The 20,478-nt window shown below is 38.4% G+C and overlaps 1 long non-coding RNA gene across 1 annotated transcript; it reads left to right on the top strand.

Annotated features, from left to right (window-relative positions):
* The first annotated feature begins 856 nt into the window (after window positions 1-856).
* Window positions 857-20,205, top strand: LOC138743047 (uncharacterized). Its single transcript, XR_011344620.1, has 11 exons — window positions 857-1,105; window positions 2,864-2,974; window positions 3,136-3,230; window positions 8,096-8,171; window positions 10,310-10,471; window positions 10,966-11,027; window positions 11,615-11,697; window positions 15,967-16,175; window positions 16,284-16,353; window positions 17,273-17,485; window positions 19,544-20,205. It is a non-coding gene; the product is annotated as an uncharacterized lncRNA (long non-coding RNA).
* Window positions 20,206-20,478: the final 273 nt, after the last annotated feature.

The raw sequence follows: 20,478 nt of genomic DNA on the forward strand, positions 1-20,478 counted from the left end.
ATTTAAAAAGCCCATTAATCTATTGAGAGAAAATTATAATTTAGCCAGGACATTTAAAGTTTACAGTTTAGAAAAGTATGAAAGATACACATGAGAATGGTTAACTAATGGGGCAATTTACAACAAAAGCATGCAAGGTCTCGTCTGTGCTATCTTCAGGTAATGTATTCCAAATTGCACCACTCTTCAGTGTGAAAAATGTCCCCCTCATATCTGCTCTAAGCCTCCTATCTTGCCCTCTTATATTCAACACTCTCGCCATTGGAAAAGGATTCTTATTACTTGTATATCCTCACAATTTTGGACATTTTTATGACTCAATATTTGTTGGACTCTGTCATCTAATTTAAAATATTCAAAAGTGTTTGTTGTTATGTCACTGGCAAAGGGAAGTCATCCCATGAAGCAAAATAGATTGAATTAGCGCCTTCGAAAGAGAATTAGGAACAAAATAATTTGAAGGGTTATGGAAAATATGCAGGGCATGGGATTGATGGGATTGCTCCAAGGGACAGACATTGGTGTGAAAGGATGAATGATCTCCTTCTGTCTGTAGAAATTCCATTCTTCCAAATATTAACTCAGATGAAGTTAAGAAACAAAAACAATTGCCAGCCTTTTAATTTGGATAATTTTAGTAAAAACACCAAAATGCTGGAGGAACTCAGTTGGTCTATTCGATATCTATAGGAGCCAATGGATATATTGCCCACGTTTTGGGCCTGAGCCCTTGTTCAACAACAGTAATTTTTGGGTAATTTTTCAAGCAAGATCTCTGGCCATCAACCTACTCATTAACATGACAAAATTTGTACAGTTCTGTGAACAAAGGAAGAGATTTAAATTGAAATACACTTTATTATCACATACACTTGTAATATTATGGCACCTTAATTTTTTTTTAATTATCCAGCTAAAGGATAAGGGAGGCAACATGTACCTGGAGGCAGAAGAGGTTCAGCAGGTCCTAAATGAATATTTTCCTTCAGTATTCACAAAAGGACTTTGATCATGGCGAGGTTGAAATTGAATAGGCCTGTGTGCTGGTCAATGTTGAGATTAAGGAAGCGGAAGGTGTTGGATCTTCTTAAAAACATCAAGATTGGTAAGTCACTGGGGGCTGGACGCGATATACCCCAGGCTGCTGTGGGAATTGAGAGATGGAGATAGCTGGGGCAGTAGCTACGATCTTTGAATTCTCTTTGGCCACAGGGGTGGTGCCGAGGGATTAGAGAATGGCGAAAGTAGTCCCCTTGATTAAAAAAGGTAATAGGGGGAATCCTGGAAATTATGTACAGGTGAGTCTTACATCTGTGGTGTGGAAAGGATTCTTAAGGCTAGGATCTATGAGCATTTGGAGAAGTACAGTCTACTCAAGGAGAGTCAGCATGGCTTTGTGAAGGGAACGTTATTCCTCACAAGTTTAACTGAGTTTTTTGAGGAGGTTAAAAAAAAAGAAATTGATGGTAAAGGATAGGGTGGTAGATGTGGACTGCATGGATTTTAGCAAGGCATTTGACAAGGTCCCCCACGAGAGACTCATCGAGAAAGTCAATGAGGCATGGGATCAGTGGAACTTTAGCTGTGTGGATAAATAATTGGTTTCTAGGAAGAAAGCAGAGAGTAGTAGTGGAAGGAAAGTATTCTGCCTGAAGTTTGGTGACTAGTGGAGTGCCGCAAGGATCTGTTCTGGGACCCCTGCTCTTTGTGATGTTTATAAATGATCTGGATTGAAGTTTGCGGATATCATGAAGGTTGGAGGAATTATGGATGGAGCAGAAAGTTGTCAAAGGTTTCAAGAGGATATAGACAGAATTTAGAGTTGGGCAGAAAGTGGCAGATGGATTTCAACCAGATGAGTGTGAGGTGATGCACTTTGGAAGGACAAAGCAGAGTACAGGGTTAATGGTCAGTTTCTTAAGAATGTGGATGAACAGAAGAATCTTGAGGTTTAAATCCATACATCCCTCCAGGTCACTGCACAATTTGATAGGATAGTTAAGAAGGCCTATGGGTTGTTGGGATTCATTAATAGGGGAATTGAATTCTGGACTCGAGAGGTCATGATATAACTCTACAAATCTTTTGTAAGACCATGCTTAGAATATTGTGTTCAGTTCTGGTCACCTCATTATAGGAAGGATATGGAAGCTATGGAGAGGGTGCAGAGGAGATTTACCAGGATTTTGCCTGGATTGGGAAAGAAGTCTTACGGCACAAGGTTAGCAGAGCTGGGACTTTTCACTTTAGAGCTTAGAAGGATGAGAGGAGACTTGACAGAGGTCTACAAGATTATGAGAGGCATAGATAGGATGGACAGCCAGCACCTGTTTTCCAGGGCAGGATCAGCAAACACCAGAGGACTTGTATACAAAGTTAAGGAAGGGAAGGTAAGGGGAGACATCAAAAGCAAGGTTTTTTTTAATGGAGAGTTGTGACTTCCTGCAATGCCTTGCCAGGGATGGTGGTGGAAGCTGAAACATTAGGAGCATTTAAGGGAGACAGCCATATGGATGAAAGGGAAAATAGATGGCACAACATTGAGGGCCAAAGAGCCTGTTCTGTGCTGTATTGTTCCGTGTGACAAATTTGATAATAAATGTGGTTAAACAAAAAAAGACACGAATAAAAGGGAATATTGGTAATGGGAATCGTGAAACTATGGATTACTGTAAACCCACAGTCAAATTTTAAAAGTATTCATTTTTTGGGATCTGCATTTCAGTCACACAATAGCCTGAGTGTCCAATGCACATGTTCCAGCTAATTCAGTGCCTTTTGGGAATCCAAGTACTATTATAATTCATTCACCCTTGGACTGCTTTCCTGCTGATCTTAGTGCAGTCTGTGAAAATTTCAACAGGAATTTGTAAACATGGAAAAGCGGTATCAGAGCAACTGGAATTCATCTATGTTGGCCAACTATTGTTGGATACTGACATGAGAGGAATCAGATGCCGAGTACGAACGAAATGTAAGTCATTTTTCAGTCAGATGAACTAATACAATTTGTCAGCATCATTATGCAATTAAACATTCTAAATTCAATAAATGTTAATTTAATGTTTCTCTAACTTCCTATGTGATGCAGCAAATCTGAAATTATCTATGTTCAGCTTGAAATTTTTTTTTTAGGAAGCAAACCTACTGAAAAAAAATTATTGTCCAGTGTTATCACTATGGGACCTCACGTTTCTCAGACTTTGAGCCCAGGGATCACTCAACACAAGGTGAGCATAGCTGTAGCTTTTGGCGCTACAATGCATTTCAGAGTGGAGGAAAATTAAACACTTGACCATAACCAGCAGAACAAGTTGTACCTGATGCTGTAGATGCTGAATTATTCCACCAGAAGTATAGATTTTGTAATTATGAAGTAAATCCTGAGTCTACTCTGGATAACATTTTTCAAATAATGATGATGTGATTTCTTTTAGTTCTGGATGGTTGCTAAGTTTGCATCCAAAATTATCTAAATGCCTTATCTCCAAATACACTACCTGTATCTGAGGTTGGAAGAATTCAGAAATGCATTGGATGGAATTGATCTACGTTGTGTTAAGATTTTTGTAATTTCTGAGATGCCTAGTAAAGCCAAAGGAAGTAACTAAAATCAGAATCTTGGTGATTTCATTTATCTTTTCCAATCCTTTTCACATATGACAATTAAATATCATTTGTCATGGAGCAGTGGTGAAGGCATATTTCTCACTGGTAAGGTTGTCACATTGCCATTGCCAATTTTATCCTTTAGGATTAATTGTTTTGACCACTTTCTCACTGGCACATTATACCAAAATGTGCTAACATCACTCCCTCTGGCTGCATAATGAATGTGTCGGTGCGTCAAATCTCCAGAGGCATATTTATATAATATTTTTATATTTTAACACTAAATTAAGATACTCAGAACATCTTTCAAATTTATTATTAGTCAGCTGCAGCTAAGATATGTAATTCCATTGCTCTTTAAAAATGTAAACCAGCTCCTAGAGGTATTGACATTATCACTCTTTATCTGATCTCATCAGATACTACAGTGGCTGCCCAATAATTGCATCAGAAATTACCTCTTATCTTTGAAACATTAATCTATGCAGTCGTGCCAACACAGTAGATGATGGTCATTAACTCCTGCAGCTGAATCTCTCTATGGTCAACATGTTAATGTACATTTAAGTGTTGATGTGCCAGATATAGAATTTGAATCAAATTTCTTCTGAGTGCTGATAACTTGCATAACATTTTAATCTTGGATATTGAAATTTGTCTTTGAAAATCCATTAGGGTTTATGCATGATTTTCATGTGAACTTTTTGTGCACCTTAGTGTCTAAATTGCAGTTGTTTCTTGATGATAAACATCTTTGTTGATAATATTTGTAATGTGTCACTAGAGACTGAACTCAACAGTTTTTTGAATTAGACTATTAAAGATTCAGCATGCTTTAATGTTTTTAAATGGTGTATTCAGTAATTCAGAGACTGTAGGTTTCTTTCTCTGAGTCCGCTGCTGTGTGATTAACTTGCTGGTAAAGAAGTGTACCATTAATTTTAGTCTGAGCCTGTCGCATTGAATGTTGTTTGAGGGAGTCCAGATAACATGCTGTATATCTCATTCATTTTGAGACTGAAACATCCAGTAAAAACATTCCATTGCAGAGAAGGGCATGCGTTTCTGATAATGGAAGAATCAGCTTGGTTGGACGTTTATTTGGAGACAAAATCAGAATTCTATCGCCCATCTTACCAGTGGTCAGGTTAGAACCAAAGAACACTACAGCACAGATAACAGGCCATTCAGCCTGAAGTGCCAGTTGATGAAGTAGACAAAGATGATGTGGTCAAACAATAATCATGGCTTTTATTAGCAGAAACAAATGGTACAATAATGAAAGACAATAGGTGCATACACAGTTATATCCAAAGGGAGTCTCCTTAAGAGCCAATGTTAGTACAGCAAGGCTCGCCAGAGGGGAGACAGGCAGCTTGGCAGACATTCACCACACAGCCCTTCTAATCTGTGCTGAAACATCACCATGCTAGTCCCACTGACCTGCACCAATTCCATAATCCTCCAAACCTCTCCCATCCATGTACCTATCCAATTTATTCTTAAAATTTAAGACTGAGCCCACATTTATCACGTCAGATAACAGCTTGTTCCACACTCCCACCACTCTGAGTGAACAAGTTCCTCCGAAAGCTCCCCCTAAACCTTTCCTCTTTCACCCTAAAGCCATGTCCTCTCATATTTATCTCCTCATCTAGAAGAGCCTACTCGCACTTACTCTGTCTATACCCCTCATAATTTTGTAAACCTCTATCAAATCTCCCCTTATTCTTCTATGCTCCTAACCTGTTTAATCTTTCCCTGTAACTCAAGTCCTGAAGGCCCAGCAACATTCTAGTAAATCTCTGCACTCACTCAATCTTACTGATATCCTTTTTGTAATTTGGTGACTAGAACTGCACATGATACTCCATATTTGGCCTCACCAATGTCTTGTACAACTTCAACATAACAACGCAACTCCGGTACTCAATACTTTGATTTATGAAGCTGAAGATGCCAAAAACTTTCTTTACGACCCTGTCAACCTGTGATTCCACTTACAAGGAATTATGTACCTGTATTCCCAGAACCCTTTGTTCCTCAGCACTCCTCAGTGCCCTACCATTTACTGTGTATGTCCTACCTTGGTTTGTCCTTCCAAAAAGCAACATCTCACTCTTGTCTGCATTAAATTCCATCTGTCATTTTCTGGCCCATTTTTCCAGTTGGTCCAGTTCCCTCTGCAAGCTTTTTGACATTTAGGTTACTGACATTATGCTAAGTAAAATTATTGAGTGTCGTGAGGAAAAAGACCCTTCATTCCATCGTCATTTAGCACCTCCTAAACTAATCGCATTTTCCTTCCAGATTCCCATTGTCTGGATCATATGGGATAAGAAGGCCTGCCTCAATGATCTTGCCGCCTATCATAGGTAGCAATTACAGTGCCCAACCAATCTCCCAACACGTATATCTTTGACGTGTGAGAGGAAACTAGAGCATACAGGGGAAGACCACACAGTCGCAGGGATAATGTACAATCTTGGCACCCACAGTTTCTCAGGTCAGGATGTCCCCCAGGTCTCGGAGATGTGAGGGAGCAGCAAAGCAAATATTTTTTGCACCACTAATTAGTGGTAATTCTGTTGTGCCCGCAGGAAAAAGGAATCCCAGGGTTGTATGTGATGTCATATATGTTCTCTGATAATAAATCTGAAATAAAGTAAATAAATAAATAAACAGCCACTGTACGCGCCACCCATCCTTCCAACCCAAATGCGAATTTTCTTTAGCAATCAGGAAGAAAAGATAATTTATTCTTTGATGGTAAAAATCTGAATGAATATTCTATGTTATAAATAACATAGGATCCTGAGTAATAAAATGACTAAATAATGTTCAATCGTATTCGAGTGTAAAGTGGCCACAAAGGTTTACCCTAGAAATTTTCCAGTAAATATTCCAACACAATACGAATTTTCCCAACTATTATTCAATTTAGTGTAAAAAAAAAATGGCAGCACTACTGACCGCGGAGAGCTGGGAGCAGAGACACTGTGTCTACAGTGTTCTACCACCCAATCCAACTACCGATGGCTCCGTACAAGCTTTAAATGGCCTGTTAAAGGGGCCAGAGGTGGTTCATTTTAAAATTCTGTGACCGCAGTCTGGGCCCATGTTGGCAGCCCCTATGCTCAGCAGAGGCCTCAAGGTGTAACAGGTTTGGGGATACAGAGAACTGACACAGGGTACCAGTTAATGGGGAGAATGCCCGCCAACTCCCCCCACTCATTTGATAAGATAAGCAGAAGAGATGACCCTAAAGGACAGTGACCACAGCAGGGAGCCAGTGAGGGGCTCTGTAACTGAAGAACACACAGATGGCAGACTATTGGTGACTCGAGGTCAGGAAGCCATGCAGGCTGTGGACTGCTGGAGGCTGGTTTGAGACTGCCTGAAGGAGTGCCAGATATCGGAACTAGGATGTGAGAGGCTGCCAAGAACTCTGAAGGCTTCCTGATCTTGTTGGAGGTTTGGATGTGGAGCTCAAATTGCCAATGGTTTGGACTGAAGTCTGTAGCTGAAGGAGTGCTGGAGGAGAATCCACGGATACTTGGTGACTCTGAATTTAAGGGGCATTGGGCAATTTCTGCCAATGGCAAATCTTTGTCCATCTTACGGCAGACTAAAGACAATTTCATGTAATATTACACCTGTTTTATTACATGACAATAGGCCAAGTTTGGAATATTGTGTGCAGTTCTGGTCTCCAAATTATAGGAAGGATATCAATAAAGTAGAGAGGGTGCAGAGAAGATTTACTAAAATGTTGCCTGGATTGCAGTATCTAGAATACAGAGAAAGATTGAGTAGATTGGGTCTTTATTCATTGGAGTGTAGAAGGTAGAAAGGGGATTTGATAGAGGTGTATAAAATTATGAGGGGAGTAGATATGAATAGGCTCTTCCCCTTGAGGGTAGGAGAGATTGGAATGACGGGTCATAAGTTAAGGGTTAGGGGGGCAAAATTTTATAAGTAACATAAGAGGAAACTTTTTCCCTCAGAGAGTGGTGGCTGAGTGGAATGACCTTCTGGAAGAGGTGATTTCTGTCATTTAAGAGGAGGTTAGATGAGTACATAATGTGAGAGGGTTGGAGGGTTATAGGCAGGTACCAGGTAGGTGGAACTAGTGGAGTTTCACTTAAATCGGTGCGGACCAGAAGGACCAATATGGCCCGTTTCCATACTGTAATTGTTATATGGTTATATAGTTATAAATTTTTTTTGAGTGGCACTTGAGAAGAAATTCAATATTCTTTCCACAAAAAGTCGTTGCCTGTGAATTGAGTGTGTGATAAGGAGATTTACTGACATCTTAAAATAAATGTGTGTAACGGATATACAAAAACATTCATATATATTGTAGCTAAAGTTATGGAGCCGTATGAATGAATAACATTTACAGCTGAACTTCACTCCTATAAATTGGTTGTGGAGATTCTGCTTGTTTCATCGGATTCCTTCTAACATTAATTATCAGAATACCAACATCTGACCGCGAGCAGCTCACAGACAGAGGGTCCATGTCTTCAGGGAGCTGACACTTATGCGTGAAGGTATTTACAATGGTTCCATCTTCAGCTACCTGAAGAAATTAAAGCAAATTCTTGTTACCTTTTGATTTCTTGACCAAGAAAAAGTGTTCCAGGAGAAGTTTGCTTCATTTCACAATTCGAGACCTAAAATGCTGTTACCCCCCCATCACAGCCTACTATCTGATCTGCTCCATATTTGCAGCGTTTTCGATTTTTATTTAATGCTTCCAACATCTACATTTCTTTTGTTTTGCATTTATCATGAATATGCATTCAAATACCTTATTTTCAAGCCAAAATGAGCAAGATTTTAGTTATTTCAGTGAAAGAAAGGCCTTTTCCCCATAACCCTTTATGCTTTGACTAATCAAAAACCTGTCAATCTCTGCCTTAAATACACCCAATGACCGCGCTTCCACCTCCACCTGTGGCAATAAGTTCCACCGACTCATGGACCCTCTGACGAAAGATTTTTTTCTGCATCTTTGTTCTGCACCCCTTTTAACCTGGGAACCAAGGAACATTACAGCACAGAAATAGACTCTTCAGCCCTTCTAGTCTGTACTGACCTATTTTTCTGCCTTGTCCCACTGACCTGTCCCCAATCTATAGCCTTTTATACCGCTCCCATCTATGTACCTGTCCAAATTCTACTTGAGTGTTAAAATTGAACCTGTATTCACCATTTCAGCTGGCAGCTTGTTTCACACTCCCACCACTCTCTGCGTGGAAGAAGTTCCTCTTAATGTTCTCCCTGAACTTTTTCCCTTTCACCCTTTCCCATATTTTCTAGTTTGTAATTGTCTTCATTAAATTCCATTTGCCATTTTCAGCTGATTTTTGCAGCTGGACCAGATCCCTCTGCAAGTTTTGAAAACCTTATTTGCTGTCCACCACACCTCGAATTTTTGTGTCATCTGCAAACTTTCTGATTCAATTTACCACATTATCGTCCAAATCATTGATACTGATGATAGATAATAATGGTTCCAGCATCGATCCTTGAGTCTTGTCCTAGATTCCTCTACCATGGGAAAAAAATCTTGCCACATCTATTCTGTCCAGGCCTTTCAGCATTCATAATGTCTCTATGCGGTCCTCCTTCATTCTCTGTACTCAAATTAGTACAGTCCAAGAACTGATAAATGTTCCTCGTGCTAACCCTTTCACTCCTGATATCACTCAAGAAAATCTTCTCTAAACCCTCTCCAAAGCCAGAACATCTTTTCTCAAATAAGGCATCTAAAACTGTACCAGTACTGCAAGTGAGGTCTCACCAGTGCCCTATAGTCTCAACATTACATCTCTACTCTTGTATCCTATTCACCTTCTTCACCACTGACTCAACCTGGAGGTTAATCTTTAGGGCAGTGATTCCCAACCTTTTTCTTTCCACTCACATACCACTTTAAGTAATCCCTATGCTATAGGTGTTCTGTGATTAGTAAGGGATTGCTTAAGGTGGTATGTGGGTGAAAATAAAAGGTTTGAAAACCTCTGTTTTAATCGTACCTAATTGATTTGTTATGTGCAAAATTTCATAACTCCAAATAGGCCAATGACAATTTTTCTCAAAGAAAATATTTCAGTAACAATTGGGTCAAGAGCAGTAATTCTCAACCTTCCCTTCCCCATCACGTACCAATTTTGGTATCTTCTGTGAATTTAGCCACAGAACCATCAATTACATAATCCAAATCATTGATATACGTTGTAAAAAGAAGTGGCCCCAATACCCACTCCTGTGGAACACCACTGGTATCTGGTAACCAACCAGAATAGGATCCCTTTATTCTCACTCTCTGTTTCCTGCTGACCAGCCAATGCTCCACTCATGTTAGGATCCTTCCTGTAATTTCATGCATTCTCATCTTGTTTAACAGCCTCATAAGTGGCACCTTGTTAAAGGCCTTTTGAAAGTCCAAATACACAATGTCCACTGAACCTCCCCTGTCTATCTTGCTTGCGATCACTTCAAAAACTGCAATAGGTATGTCTACTCTAAGGCTTCTCCAATCTTACCTGTTATCCTACAGATTGGACTTTTCATGATTTCATTCTTCAGTGTTCTGATTAATTACATAACATAGTAAGTTTTATATTAAAAGGTGTTTGATCTATTCTCAGATGATGAATTCACCCTCTAATTAATTTCAAAGGACACGTAGCTATGAAAGAGACTGCTTCAGCTAATTTAAATAAATTACATCAAATCAAGGATTAATCATTTGGACCTTTTCTGCTTTGATGACTATATGGTAGTTATACATGGTCACAATGATTTCTTCTGGATCAAACTGACTGACATCAGCTGTAACCTGGTAAGTATCCCCAATAGTTCTGACGATTCCAAGGTTTCCTTGACACCCAGATACTGGAGCTATTATGAAACAAAACAAAAAGTAATGAAAAGCAAGAAAGGGTTCTTATGCATATTACATGTACATATATTTCAGACTAAGACATCCTGATTAAAATAATTAGATATGTGGAAAAAGTCGTGCCCAATTGCATTGTCATGAGGTTTGTTTGATGGGTCATCTTGTGCCAATTTCAACCTTTTGCTTTGAAATGCATGACATGAGAAACAAAAGAAAATCAGGAAATGCGACATCAATTTCACTCCAGGCACCAGCAAATAATTGAGAGCAAGTATAGCCTTCAACAATGAAGTATTATTGAGCTGAGTGAGTTGTGGGCTCAGGATTAATGCACTTCATGAAGGTCAACATTTCAGAGTGGTACATAACGAATACTGCACTTCTGGCCAGCTGCCTTAAAGCTTATCTTGAGTTTTAATTTTGGTCTGTTCTAGCTGTCAAGGCAATTTCTAAGAAGACTAGGAAATACCAGTGTCCTGATTAACAACCTCAAGAGGTAAGAAAACAAATAAAAATTTCTGTGGATACTTTTGAAACAGTAATGTAAAGCATCATCATTTGGACCTTTACTGCTTGGATGACTCTGTGATTATTACACATTGTGATATTCTAGATCAAAATGATTGACAGCATCTTGATTAATATCTCCATGACTTCTGAAGTTCAAAGTATTCTTAAATTCCCAAATACTCCCAGATTTTCTATTTCCAAATCTCCATTGTAACTACTCTGATATCAAGACTTTCTACACTTAATTCTAATTCCTTAACCATGATTGACCCACTGCCATAGTTGACAGGACTCCCAACCACATCTTTTCCAGTTCCACCCCATGAAGGATACCAAATCCCTGGTCCACTGTTCTATTCCTTCAACTACTCGCCTTCTCGCAGCATTTTCCCAGGCAGCTGTAGTAGATACCACGCCTGCCTTTTAACTCCCCTTCCCAGCATCCAGGACCCATGCAGTTATTCCAAGTGAAGCAGAATTCACTTGCTTTTCTTTCAATTTAGTATTTGATGGTTATGATGTGAAATTTTGCTAGAGCAACTACCTTGAATAACATCTTTGTTCTTTTTGAAGGAAAACCATGAGCTCTTGTCATCTGTCACTTTAATTCTCTGGCCACTTCCGTTCTGAGCCTTTTGTCTTCATCAATGCTCAGTGTAAGTTCAAGGAACTGCTCCCTGATGTTTCAGAATCAGAATTTATTGTCATGAACATGTGCTATGAAATTCATTGTTTCGTGACAACCTTCAAGACTCAATACTAAATTTAACTGTTTTTGGTAACAGATATTTTTCCTTCTCTCTGTGAGTGAGGATGTAACTTTCTATCCACTTCATTTCACTTTTCTGTGTCCAAATACTTTTCTTTAAATTAATTGTTATTTCGAGAACTTTGGTTCACACTCTATTGCAAACATTCCCTTTGTCTCCTCCACCTCATCTTTGCTACTTGAAACATAGTCATAGAGCGGTACAGCATAGAATCGGGCCCTTGGGCCCCACATGAGCATACTGGTCAAGTTGCCTATTTATGCTAGTCTTCTCCCTTTTCCAGTTTTCATCAAGAGACCTTGACCGGTAACTTTGATGCCTCTTAACTCTGGCCAAAATTCCAGGTGATAGTTCAAAGAAGGTTCAAAGTAGCTATATACAAAATAAGCTTCTCTATAATCTCACGATGCTTTCCCAATCTCAGAATGATTTTTCTCCATGTCAAGCAGTTCTATTTTTATCTCAGAATTAAACTGCAAATGATAGGCAGTTTTGTACCATTAGTTCATACTGGTGTGGAAACATATTATGATTGCTTGTCATTCTATTAACTGGAACATTGGCAACCAACAAGAAAGATTAATTCATGTTTGCAAGAGTGAAGGACAGTATAACCACTGACTTTGATTTTGTTTCACTTCATTTCAGCTTCACTTTTATGTTTCGAGTAAATAGACACTTCCCAGGATTACAGCAAAAGTATGACTTTTGACATATTAAGCCATTTTTAATTAATGTATTTGTAGGAAATATATTAAATGGCCTTTGACACTTTTATTATCATGGAGAGAAAAAACTATTGCAATTTAAACTTCTGGAAAATTCCCACTAATTTCAACATTAAATAGCTGTTGGTGAGTATTGGGCTCGCATCTGAAAAATGTTAAAACTGCTAACATCCAAGCAACAAAACAATACTTGCTGCACCATTCTAATTTAATGATACAATAATTGTTTACCAAACCTAGCAATTTAAACAACTCTAATTTTTACTGTACAGCAAAAAATGATGGTTAAATGATAATTGCCCATCAGACACATATTATAATGATGTAGAATTAGTTTTAATATATCACATTATATTTTGATGTATTTGTAGTTCAAAACCAAAGGTGACCTGGGAAGCTTCTGATGAACTCTGAAGTCACAGACCAAAGAAATTAGACATAAATATCAAACCTGAGTATCCAAAGGATTCATTTCTAGGCCTTACAAAATGACCATTCCTGAAGGAGGATTTTTCCATTTCTTCTTCGAACAAATTCCGTGCTGTGTCAATGTATTGATCGAAGCAGGGATCACCTGAAGATCGTCGGCTATAGTTGCTGTAATGCTCAGATCTAAATGTTGAGGAAGAACTAAGGGATGACATTGTACGTGCAGCCAAGCAGGAGAACAATGTGTGTGGCCGGTATCTGAAATAATAGCAGCAAACCTCACAGGTTCTGGCTCAAATTCAAAGTATTCTTAATAATCTGAAGGGTCACCTCAGCAGCCAATAATAAATCTTCAACTATTTCCATATATAGGAGCTATCAATAGTTTCCTATACGAGCAAGTAAATGGATTCAAAGTACTTGACTCATGATAACAAAAAAGGAATAGTGTTCATGGAATGTGAGATAGGAAAGCTTCTTCTGATATCAGCAAAATTCCATCAGACAGACAGGGTTCATGAGTACCACAAAATCCATGGTATTGCAAACATTAGATTTAGACAGAAATAACTGAATAAGAGCAGCTTAAATGGTCTGCAATGATATTTGTAATGTTTTGTGAGGGTTGGGGATTGCTCAGTGTTGAAAACAGGTGTTATACTGTAAATGCACTTAAGTTCACCTTAAGCATCAAGTTTTCAATATAATATAAACAGAGCTGCTATGCCCAGGAGCAACAAACAGTGTCTCTGAGAAATCTTGTAGAAGATCTTAAAGTTAGGGAGTATTGAGTGACTGAATAGCCTTCAACTGTGTCATCTGTATAATGGTGAATGACAACCCTTGGTTAGACTTTAGGTTTGGATATTTACAGGGGGAAAAGAATTGAATGGAAGGAAGTGATGTTTTAACATTTCCAACCAAATTAAGGTAACATCTGTATTTGTAGAAGGAGATGGGAGGGATCATGCTAGATTGAGCCCAGAAATACCACTTTTATACCCTGAATGAAAACATATGCCTGGACCTATCTCACATTGCAATCTCTATATCCAAGGGTTGCTCTTAAGCACTCCTGACAGCCATTGACAGCCAGCAGACCCGCGAGCAGATCAGAGACTTGCCTTCCATCAAAGGTGTCCTTGAATTTGATTTTTTTAAAAATTTGTGATATTTTTAAAAACATTATTAAAATTTAAAATGTACAAAGCTCATTAAAATATATTAAAACAGCAAAAATAATTGAGAAAAAATTACATTCCCTGATAGCTAACCTATCATCTCCTCTGAAATCCACCAAATGTTGGATCGTGTAGCAAGTCCAACCGGCCCATGTCTGAGAAGCTATTCCACAAGGTAGTCCTGAGGAATCCCATCAAGACTGTGTCAGGGATTTACTGTATTTGAATGGCTAAATATCAAGTTACTGTTGGAATCTCTATATGTAGTGAGCAAGATTACGCACCAACCATAGTTTTGATGCAACATCCAGTTGAGAGAAATAGTGAATCAAAATGATCCTATGAGAAAAGATCAATTGCTATCAGAGCATAAGATATAGGAACAGGAGTAGGCCTGCAATCAGATTACGGCTGATCTATCTACTTGCCTTTCTCATAACTCTTAATTCCCTTACTATGCGAAGGTCTATATCACATTTCATTTTTTTTAATTTTATATTTTTCACGCTATGAACCATACTGACCAAAATACACACAAACATTTCCCTCTTGAATATACATAATGTCATTTTCTCCCCTTTTCCCCCCTCCCTTCCCTCCCTCCTTCACCCCCCTCCCCACCCACTCAACGTTCAACATATATGATACATTAAACCAATGTCATCACACAATGAAAATAAACAAGAAATTTGTGTCATCTACTTTTACATACTGGGTCAGTTCATTTCGTCTTCTTCTCCTTCTGTCATTTTAGGTGGTGGATCAGTTCATTTCGTCTTCTTCTCCTTCTGTCATTTTAGGTGGTGGAGGTCCACAGTAGGACTTCTCTGTTGTGTTCCATGTACGGTTCCCAAATTTGTTTGAATACTGTGATGCTATTTCTTAAATTATATGTTATTTTTTCCAATGGAATACATTTATTCATTTCTATGTACCATTGCTGTATTCTCAAGTTATCTTCTAATTTCCAGGTTAACATAATACATTTTTTTGCTACAGCTAAGGCTATCATAATAAATCTTTTTTGTGCTCCATCCAAATTGAGTACAAGCTCTTTACTTCTTATATTACTTAGAAGAAAGATCTCTGGATTTTTTGGTATGTTGCTTTTTGTGATTTTATTCTTCCCAAAACTTTTCCACTTTCTCACATGCCCAAATTGCATGTACTGTTGTTCCCGTTTCCTTCTTACAGCGAAAATATCTGTCTGATACTGTTGGGTCCCATTTATTTAACTTTTGGGGCGTGGTGTATAGCCTGTTTTTACCAATTATATTGTATCATGCGTAATCTTGTGTTTATTGTATTTCTCATAGTTCCGGAGCATAGCTTTTCCCATGTTTCATTCTTTATCTTTATGTTTAGATCTTCCCAAGGATACGATACCTATTCTAATTGTTACCAATTCACCTAACAGAGAAATTCTTCAAGGAGCTAAAGAAAATAATAAGGAAATTCTTATGGAAAGGAGGGAAACCGAGGATAGCGCTAGATAAATTAACAGAATGGTACAAACAAGGGGGCTTACAGCTACCAAACTTTAAGAATTATTATAGAGCAGCACAATTAAGATACCTATCAGATTTTTATCAAACAAGGGAAAAACCAGATTAGAGCAGATTAGAGCTAGATAAAATAGGGGAGAAGGTGTGAGCATGTGGTGTATCGGCAGCCACTGGTATTGGAGCCCAAACTAGGTCCGATGTGAATGTCTATATCATTGTTTAAGTAATATAGTAATTGAGTAACGTTGGCCATTCTCCCCATTCATTCCTGGGTGTTAATTAGTTATGTGTGATTGTAACACTTGTGCCTAGACTCGTCTCTCTGTGAACTCACTGGACCTGATACTTTCCAAACACAACAAATGGCCTCTTTCAATGTGATGAGGAAATATTTCATATCACTGCAGGAGCTCCATGGGGCAGTGTCCTTGGCCAATAATCTTCCTTCCGTGATGATTACTCAATGCTTAATGTAAAGCAGCAATCCATGCCTGCATACTGCAAGACTGATGCACATGCTGGTAAGTGGCAAGTAACATGTTTGCTAAGGTAATGACAAACTCTAACAGAAATAAATCTAGTCACAAACTCTTGGCATTCATTTGGGTCTCTCACTGTCAATATCTTAGGAGTTGCTGTTGACCAGAATCCAACTGGACTAATTCCATAAATACCATGGCAACAAGAATAAATTAATGGGTAGGTATCCTGCCGCAGAAGGCAATGGAAGATCCTGCCATTGATGTGGTCAGAGTGAAGGTGCTCAGCGAAGCAATCTCCCAGAGTGCACCCAGTTTCTCAAGTGAGTCATGGAGGGAGAAGTCCCTACGGAAGGCAGAGAGTGGAAGAAAGGAAAAGATTTGTCTGATGGTGGGATCATGAACAAATACATATTCCTGCACTAGTTTACTTTTTTATCATTGTACAGTACTGTTCAATAATTTAATTTGCTAAATGCTAAAAGCTAACGTGGGTTGCTTAAATGCTTCAGTTTCCGTATCCACTCTCAAACCAACAAAAGTTGACTAATTTTCTACTTGCCACCATTCTCACCCTTGCAGCTATTGTTAAATGCAAATGGAGGATATGTGGCTTTTTTTAAATAATTTGCACCTTGAAGAGAAATACTGATATTTTTGAAGTTGAGAAAAATCAATAATTTAGCCAAAAAATATCCTGGATCAAGCAATATTGTTCCATTAAAAATCAGAACTGAAACGTTCTGCTTCTTGTCAGTAGGGGGCTCTGCTGTAGTTGGTTCCCACAGTGCAATGGTCCAACTGTGAGCTTGATTTTCTTGACTGACAGCCAAGATCTCCAAAGGGATCTACCAGCTATTAACTATTCATGTGTTAAGAAATCTTGGACTTCCAACCAAGTGTGGCTAAATATGGAAGTATGAGACTTCCTGAAGGTTAGATGCTGAGGCACCATCGCTGGCCTCACCCTTGAGCCAGTGGTGGAGCACAGACTTCCTGAGAGATGGTTCTAAAACAGTTTTCTTGATTGGAGTCAATCAGCTTTTTTTCTTTTTTGATATTATAATGTTTAACATTTTTATTTGTTAGAATATTTTGATATGTTTTATAGTTTTAATTATTTAAATCTCTTTCAATAGTTGGAAACATTCATAAACTATTCAAAAGCTTTACAGCCTTTGCCAGCCAGTGAAACATGCTCAGATTCAGAATATGAGACCAGGAGTCTTCACATGAACAGATCCCTTCACATGAACAGATCCCGCTCCAGCTCATCGGATGCATGTCAGATTAGGAGGCTCAGATTATCTGGCCCTCTGCATTGAAAAAATACAAGCTCTTCCTCTATTGAGGTAAGTGATGTAATCTTACAAAACTTTTTTGAAGTTAATTTATTTTAATCAAAAAGTCTGGACAAAAAGCCAATGGCCATTTGTCCCACTAAAGGAAATGTAAACAACTATATAGTTTTTTCCATTTTTCTTGTGATAATATCTTTAACTAATTATATAGTTTTTATAAATTATTTCTTGTTGTCATGAATAGCACTACAACATGACAAAATGGTGATAGCCTGTCTCCTCAAGCTGTGTTGAAGGTACTCACATGATGCAATTCAGCAGGATGTTCATGGAATTTCACCCAGTAACAGTGAAGGAATGCTAATGCTAATGCCGTTGCAACCCAGGTTATTGTGACTTGGAAGGGAACCTGAAAATGGTGAAGACCATGCCTTCACTGTCTTTGTCTTCTAGGTGCTGACAGTAATTAGTTTAGGAGCTTGTGAGGAGAAATTTCTAAATATCAACCACATATTATTCTACTGTCCTACCCACTCGGAGCAATTTAAGGTATTCAATTAACCCAACAAGCTGTATGTCTTTGAGATGTGGGAGGAAACTGGGGCACCTAAAGGAAACCCACAAAGCCACGTGGAGAATGGGCAAGTTCATTCCTGACCTTCGGTGCTGCATGTATAAGGTCAGGATTGAACCCAGGTTTCTGGCATGGTGAGGCAGTGGCTCTACCATCGGTGCCACTGTGCTGCCTTGTGTGTGAGTTCTTTCATTGTATCTCTGCATGCAAATGGTTATTCTACTTGCTTAAAATCACACTGATTATGATCTAACTACATTCTTGAAATATTTTATCAAAATATTATAAACATTTTTGATGCTTCTGAGGTATATTATCTTCCTTTATGCACAGCTTTGATTGTTAGGTCAATGGCAATTTGATATCACATCAATAAGACAATAATGTTCCAGCTTCTTTTGCACAGTGTATCAACATGATGCTACTAAGAACTCTGTTTTAACTTCAGACAATGAATTAAACAGCATAACCTACAGAGCTAAATCAGAACTTGGCAAATCATTTGAACCCTATTATGACTGTGTGATGACAGTCTGCTTAATTAGAAAGATTAAATCAGCACAGCTTTTGAAGTGTTTGTACCCAGATCTTGTATGTCCAATCAACTGCTAAGTATGGGACACAAAGGCACAATGTAGGATTTTTCTTTTATTCTTTTTTCCTTTTTTTAATATAAATGTTTAAAATAATTTACAAACAAAAAAGAATTCAAAACACTCGGTGCCTGCCAAAGTGAATTCTCTGGTCATTTGAAATTTCACTGCTCTGTAACTCATCTTTAAAACATAGTTGCAAATCTCACTGACACTAATATATTTTTTTTAATATTCTGATATCCAATACTGCTGCTTATAAAAGTGTTTTATGTTTTATGGCCATTCAGCCCATCGAATCACTCTGCAACTCAACCCTGAGTGAAAGCATTCTCACATCTAGTTCCAATTTCCAGTCTTTTCCCCATGAAACCCTGACTAATCAATCTCCTCCTTAAACTCCCCCAATGACCAGCCCTCCACAGCTGTATGTGGCAATGAATTTCACAAATCCATGACCCTCTGACTAAAGAAATTTCTTCTCATCTCTGTTTTAAATTGGTACCCTCTAATTCTAAGACTGTGCCCTTTTGTTCTGGATTCATCCACCAAGGGAAAAAGCTTATTCGCATCCACTCTGTCCAAATCCTTTCAGCATTTGAAATGTTTCTATGAGATCCCCTCTCATTCTTCTATACTCCAATGAATACAATCTAAGAGCTGAAAAACATTCCTCATATGTTAGCCCTTGCATTCTAGAAATCATCCTGGTAAACTTTCTCAGTTCTCTCTCCAAAATCATTACATCCCTTCTAAGATAAGAGGCCCCAAACTGCACACAGTACTTTTGAAGCAATGGGTGTAATTGAAGTCCCACCCAACTTGCATGGAGAATTGGGACTTAGCCATACAAATCGCACCTCATTATCCAGACTGAGAAGTGCATATATAATTACCACATTAGCACTCTTCCAGATACTGAGGAGTGTTGCTTGCTTGCAGGTTCATGTACCAGTGCTCCTATGATTAGTGAGAAGGACCCAAGAGGCTGTGGATCAAGAGCAACGTCATCTGTTTAAAGGAGTGCTAGAGACCCTACAGATGTCATTGGTTGAAAGTAGAGAAGCTTCCATCAGGGACAGCATTGATAGGGCCAGTGACAATTTGGGAGAAGATTACACTGGACAACAAAGAGTTTGTTTCCTGAACACTTTTGAGTTTATGGATTTTGGGCTACTGATCATGAAAATCACCTTAAAAATTTCCTGATATAACTTACTATTGAGATTACCTGTCAAATTTTAAGTCTACTTCAAGCATACAGAACCATGAGGTGCAAAATGTAATTAAAAATGTATTTTCTGCATTCACACTTGGACTGCTTCCCCGCTGATCAATAACAAACATAGTGAAAGGTTTCACCAGGACATTGCGACCATGGAAAAGCAGTATCAGGGCAACTAAAATCCATCAATGCTGGTCGACTATTGTTGGACATTGGCACGAGAAGCATCAGATGCTGAGCACAAATAAAAATCAGTGGCGAAACATTTTAGGTCAGTTGAACTAATGCAATGTCTCAACATAGCTATGTGATGAAACATGTTAAATTCAATAAAAGTTCATTCATGTTTCTCCAAGTTCCTAGATGACAGAGAAAATCTGAAATTATCTTTGCATTCATCTTGAAGTTGTCTATCACAACCCCTAATTTTTTGCAAACCTTTTGAAAAGATGTGTTGTCCAGGGTTATCATCTCACAGCTTGAGACTTCAGTATATCTACCAATCTTGCTTTTTCCCATTAAACAACTTTCTCTACAACTAACTCATTCTCACACACACAACTATTTCTGCCTCTGTTTTTATTTCTGCTTCCTTTTCCTCTGTCTCTCTCCTCCTTGCCATATCTCTGTCACTTTGCCCGTCTCTCTCCTG

The sequence above is a fragment of the Narcine bancroftii genome, chromosome 9 (genome assembly GCF_036971445.1).
Source record: "Narcine bancroftii isolate sNarBan1 chromosome 9, sNarBan1.hap1, whole genome shotgun sequence".
Lineage (NCBI taxonomy): Eukaryota > Metazoa > Chordata > Chondrichthyes > Torpediniformes > Narcinidae > Narcine > Narcine bancroftii.